This window comes from Mandrillus leucophaeus, unplaced genomic scaffold (genome assembly GCF_000951045.1).
Source record: "Mandrillus leucophaeus isolate KB7577 unplaced genomic scaffold, Mleu.le_1.0 Scaffold470, whole genome shotgun sequence".
NCBI lineage: Eukaryota > Metazoa > Chordata > Mammalia > Primates > Cercopithecidae > Mandrillus > Mandrillus leucophaeus.
The window spans coordinates 358,746-364,745 of record NW_012105032.1 but is presented as its reverse complement, the minus strand read 5'-3'; the positions used below and the strand labels follow the sequence as shown (position 1 = coordinate 364,745).

The following is a 6,000-nucleotide window of genomic DNA, read 5'->3' as shown; positions in this document are numbered from 1 at the left end:
TATTTACATATAAATATATATGTTAAAAAAACCTTGTGTGAAACTAATTGCATTTATCACAGGCTTATAAATAAGTAATTAAATTTAAGTCCCTATTCAATGATGTTTTATACTTATCTTCATATTCAACCGCGGAGTGTGAAAAGTCAGACTATTCATAAAACATGTCAGTATTCATAAAATTGAACCTTACACCTTATCTCAAATTTGCTTATTTCCTCACATTAGTTTGTATTAATAAGGACTACAATGTAATATAAATCTGTGATTGCTTTTGATTTTAAGATGAGAACATCTCCATATTTCCTGAAGCAAAATTGTCATGTTCAGAGGTTTAAGGTGAGTCCTAGTTGACCAGCTGAAACTCTTCAGTTCTTATTTTTGAAACACTATAGCATAAAACTGTATTTTTCATTACTGAACTTTTTCTTCTGTTCACTGGAAACAAGTAAATTTGCATCAAATATCATCAGATTTCAGTTTTGAAACATTAATTTAATTTCATTCTATACTTTCTTAGCATCCTATGAAAGTTATTCATTATTAGCTTAAATTGCACATACATAATATCATCTGTTATTTGGGATTATATGATGGAATATTTTTAGATAGGCTTTAATAAAATAAATAGTGAAATAGAGAAAATATATTTGTGTGCGAATACATGCTTACACATTTATGGTTCATGCATGTGTGTATGTTTGCACATTTGGATGTGGGGGTACACAGTAAAAAAAATCAGTAAATCTAGAAGATGAGAAATGACAAAGTGAGTAAACATTAGAAAATGTTAAACAATATTAATCATAACCCCCAAGTGGTAGAAATAATTCTGTTCAAATTTTGTCTTATAAACTCAGGGCAGAGAGCTATTGTTTACTGATTCTCTCTTATTTTACTTAACACTGAGTTAGTATACTTTTTCGTGACTTTCTGACTTGGAAATCTCCATTCAATGACATTTATTAGATGCCTATTTATGCCCCAGTACATGAGAGAGGCAAAGAACCTCTCTGTGACTCCTCTTTCCACTGTGGAATTTGAGCAGTCCAGGCTGAGGGAAAGCATTTTGCTTCTCCCACGCCCTGGAGTTAATTGTGGAGATGCTTGGAGACACTGAGGGGGAAATATCATATCAAGCGACTACACAACTGAAACTAGAAAGCAAGCAGCTAACAACTTCAGGATAGGGTCAAAACCTAACATATCAATATGAACATTGAATGTAAATGACTGAAGTGCTCCATTTAAAAGACACAGAGTTGCAAGTTGGATTTTTAAAGAGACACATCCATCTAATGTCTTCAAGAGACCCATCCTGCACATAAATGACACCCATAGGCTCAAAGTAAAGCGTTGGAGAAAGATCTACCGTGTGAATAGGACACTTAAATGGGCAGTGGTCACTACTCTTATGTCAGATAAAACAGACTTTAAACTAACAACAGTAACAAAAGACAAAAGAACCTCATTATATAATTATATGGGGTTTTAATAAACAAAAAGGCTTAACTATCCTAAATACATAAGCACCTAACATTTGAGCACCCAGATTCATAAGACAAGTACTTCTAGACCCATGAAAACACTTAGACAGACACACAATAACAAGTGGGGAACGTCAACACCTCACTGACAGCAGTGGACAGATTTTCTAGGCAGGAAACTAAGAAGAAATTTTGGACTTAAACCCAACACTTGACCAGGTGGACCTAATAGACATCTACAGAATACTCTGCCCATCAACAAGAGGATATACATTCTTCTCATCTGCATATGAAACATACTCCAAGATCAACCATATGCTTGGTCATAAACCAAGTTTCAATTAATTCAAAAAAATAGAAATAATACCAACCATAATCTCAGACCATACCGGAATAAAAACAGAAATTAATACCAAGAATATCTCTTAAAAACACACAATTACATGATAATTAAACAACTAGTTCCTGAATGACATTTGGATAAACAGTGAAAGTAAGGAAGAAATTAAATAATCTTTAAAATAAATAAAAACAGAGACACAACATATAAAAATCTCTATAAAGCAGCAAAAGCAGTGTTAAGAAGAAAGTTTATAGCACTAAATACCTACCTCAAAAAGTTAGGAAAAATCTCAAACTAATGATCAAAGTTCATACTTGAAGGAACTAGAAAAATAAGAACAAACTAACCCCAAAGCTAGAAGAAGAAGTGATATGTCTAAAATGTGAGCTGAACTTGTTACAGTAGGTAGCTGGTCAGGCATGAGCAGCGCAGGAGAGGGCTCTCCCCCAGCCAGTAGGAAGGTCAGGCCACCATCAGATGATGGTTTGGCAGTTGTCACATTGCCTCTCTAAAATGGCAATTGATTGCAGCCAACACCAGGAAGAGGCAGTTTCCCAATAGATAAAAACACTTGAAATCGGTAATTGGCAGCTTCCAATAAGATCTCAGGAAATGGGTGAATGGGCTCAATGTGTGCATTAAGAGACAAAATGGTGCAGTACGACCTTCCAGGGGCATAATACTGCAAAAGGGAAGAAAGCCTCAGGTTAGCATGCATACAATTCCGGTAAATACATTGCACATACTCACTTCCCAAGTGCAACCAGGGCACCACACATGCAGGTAGGTCACCCTAAGGGAAGAATGAAAGGAAAGGGGTGCAAGATGCCAGAAGTAGGTCAGCACATAAAATCCAATGTTCAAGGTGAAACAGGGCACTTGACCTCCAAGGTGCCCACTTGAGTCTCTTCCAAGTGTACTTCCTTTATTTCCTACTCTAAAGCTTTTTAATAAACTTCTGCCGTGCTCTGAAACTTGCCTCAGTCTCTTTTTCTGCCTTGTACCCCTCAGTCAAATTTTTTCTTCTGAGGAGGCAAGAATTGAGGTTGCTGTAGACCCACATGAATTTGCCAAGGGTCAGTCACATATTCGCCCTTGCTAGCAAACTGACCAAAATGAGATCCCAATATACATAATAATCAACAAAACAAAAGTTGGTTTTTTGAAAAGATAAACAAGATCAATACGCCACTAGCCAGATCAACAAAGAAAAAGTGAGAGAGGATCCAAATAGCACAATCAGAAATGAGACAGGTGATATTACAAAGGATCCCACAGAGATACAAAAGAATCTCAGGGACTATTATGGACACTTGTATGCACAAAAACTAGGAGAAAATCCAGGGAAAATTGATAACTTCCTCAAAACACACAACATCTTAATATTGAATCAGGAAGAAATTGAAACCCTGAACAGACTAATATGAAGTTCTGAGATTGAAACAGAAAAAAAAAAATAAACAAAACAAACAAACAAACAAAAAAACTACCAACCAGAAAAAGCCTCACATTAGAAAGATTCACTGCTGATTTCTATTAGATGTACAAAGAAGAGCTGATACCAATTCTATTGAAACTCTTCTAAAAAGATGAGGATAAGGGACATCTCCCTAACTTATTCTGTGAAGCCAGTATCACCCTGAAACTAAAACCTGGCAAAAACACAACAAACAAAACAAACTACAGGCCAAATTACAGGAGCAGCGCAGCAAACAATGGCCGCGCTAGGTCGCAGGGCGGCGGGAGGCAGAGTGCAGAGGCTGCCTACCACAAGGATGATTTTAGCTTACTTTTTAAAGACTGAAGAGAGGAGGAGGAGGAGGAGAAGAAGGAGAAGGAGAAGGAGAAGGAGGAAGAGGAAGAGGAAGAAGAAGAAGAAGAAGGAGGAGGAGGAGGAGGAGGAAAGAAGAAGAAGACAGAAAAAGAAGAACTCAAGGATACACAAAGTAATTCGACCAAGGCTCAGAAGTTTTTGGAGCCGTAAGAGATACAGCAGTTTGGTCAATATTGTCTTAACATGCTTCAGATAAATCAGTTTCTCTCCAAGATAAAATTGGCCAACTCAAAAGAGAAAACTGCAATGTGTCTGGTAAATGAGTTAGCCCGTTTCAATAGAGTCCAACACCAGTATAAACTTCTGATTCATTCAAAGATGTTCTCAGTGCAACTGAGTCTTGGTGAGCGGACATGGGAATCTGAAGGCAGCAGTATAAAGAAGGCTCAACAGCCTGTTGCTAATAAAGCTTTGGCTGAATCTACGCTTCTCAAAACGGTTTAGAAGTCACCCAAAAGTAATGTTAACATTAACCCAGGCAGTATAACACTCACTGCGGAACTGAACGTGCTTGCTATGAAAAGGGGCAGAACCTGCCATCTACAGGCCATTAGATCCAAAGCCATTCCCAAGTTATAGAGCTAATTACAACTTTCGGGGCCTGTACCATCAGAGGTATCATTGCCCAATGCCTAAGATCTTTTATGTTCAGCTCACTGTAGGAAATAACGAATTTTGGGGGGAAGGAAAGACTCGACAAGCTGCTAGACACAATGCTGCAATGAAAGCCCTCCAAGCACTGCAGATTGAACCTATTCCAGAAAGACTGCCTCAGAATGGTGAATCAGGAAAGGATATGGATGATGACAAAGATGCAGATAAGTCTGAGATCAGCTTAGTGTTTGAAATTGATCTGAAGTGAAATATGTCCGTTAGTTTTGAGGTTATTAAAGAAAGTGGACCACCACATATGAAAAGCTTTGCTACTCGACTGTCAGTAGGAGAGTTCTCTACAGAAGGAGAGGGAAATAGCAAAACACTCTCCAAGAAGCGTGCTGCAACCACCATATTACAGGAGCTTAAAAAACTTCCACCTCTTCCTGTGGTGGAAAAGCCAAAACTATTTTTTTTTAAAACACCCCAAAACAATAGTAAAGGCCGGACCAGAATATGGCCAAGGAATGAACCCTATTAGCTGCCTGGTGCAAATTCAACAAGCCAAAAAGGAAAAGGAGCAAGATTATGTTTTGCTTTCAGAAAGAGAAATGCCTCGATGTCAAGAATTTGTGATGTATGTGCAGGTAGGCACTGAAGCTGCTACAGGAACAGGACCTAATAAAAAGATAGGCAAAATAAATAAATAAATAAATAAATAAAATAAATTTTAAAAAGCTGCAGAACCAATGCTATTACAACTTGGTTATAAAGCATCTACTAATCTTCAGGATCAACTTGAGAAAATAGGGGAAAACAAAGGATGGAGTGATCCAAAGCCTGGGTCTCCTGAACCAACAAATAATACTCTAAAAGGAATTCTTCATCTGTCTCCTGATGTTTATCAAGAGAGGGAAGCCAGCCGCCACAAAGTAATCTCTGGCACTATTCTAGGCTATTTGTCACCCAGAGATATGAACCAACCTTCAAGTTATTTTTTCAGTATATCTCCCACATCGAATAGTTCAGCTACAATTGCCAAGGAACTCCTTCTGAATGGAAAATCTTCTACAGCTGAAGCCACAGGTTTAAAAGGAAGTTCTCCTACTCCCCCTTGTTCTCCAGTACAACCTTCAAAAAACAACTGGAATATTTAGCAAGGATTCAAGGCTTTCAGGTATGAATTAAAAGCAAAAACAAAAAATAAAACAATTCATTTGCCTCAGATCTTTCATCTCTATCCATGACAAGGCTCGTTCTTGCCTGCTAGTGTGGCCTACATGCCACGTACATTTTAAGTTATTTAGGAACACAAAGGACAGACAAAAAAAAAAAAAGAGCCATAAGCACATGCCTCATTTTCTCTTATTTTTGATCTGTGTAGTAATTCTTTTGCTGACGGTCTCTTTTCCATTTTCCTTCTTCTTTTTCCTTTTCCTTTTTAAACATTTTTCATACTCTTCACTGTCTTCCATTTGGTCTTGATTAGGTGCATTTATCTCTTCACTCTGTCTTCCACAAACAAAAATTATGCCTTCAGACATTTGGTGTTAGTATTTCACACTCAGTTCTCCCACTTTTTACATAAGGATTGGGTTTTTTTTTTAATGATGATTTTGCTTTTATTGCAGTTCTGAATTTTGCATTCTGTTGCTAGTATTGATTCAAGTACACCATTAAGACACAACATTCTAGAAGTCTGTTACCTTAGGAGTTAATTAAACATGATATTTGAAGAATAT

At 37.3% G+C, this 6,000-nt stretch overlaps 1 pseudogene across 1 annotated transcript; it reads left to right on the top strand.

Moving 5' to 3' along the window:
- The first annotated feature begins 3,889 nt into the window (after positions 1-3,889).
- Positions 3,890-5,441, top strand: LOC105550215 (annotated as a pseudogene). Its single transcript, XR_001007667.1, has one exon. The product of XR_001007667.1 is annotated as a double-stranded RNA-binding protein Staufen homolog 2 pseudogene (transcript).
- The last annotated feature ends 559 nt before the right edge of the window (positions 5,442-6,000 follow it).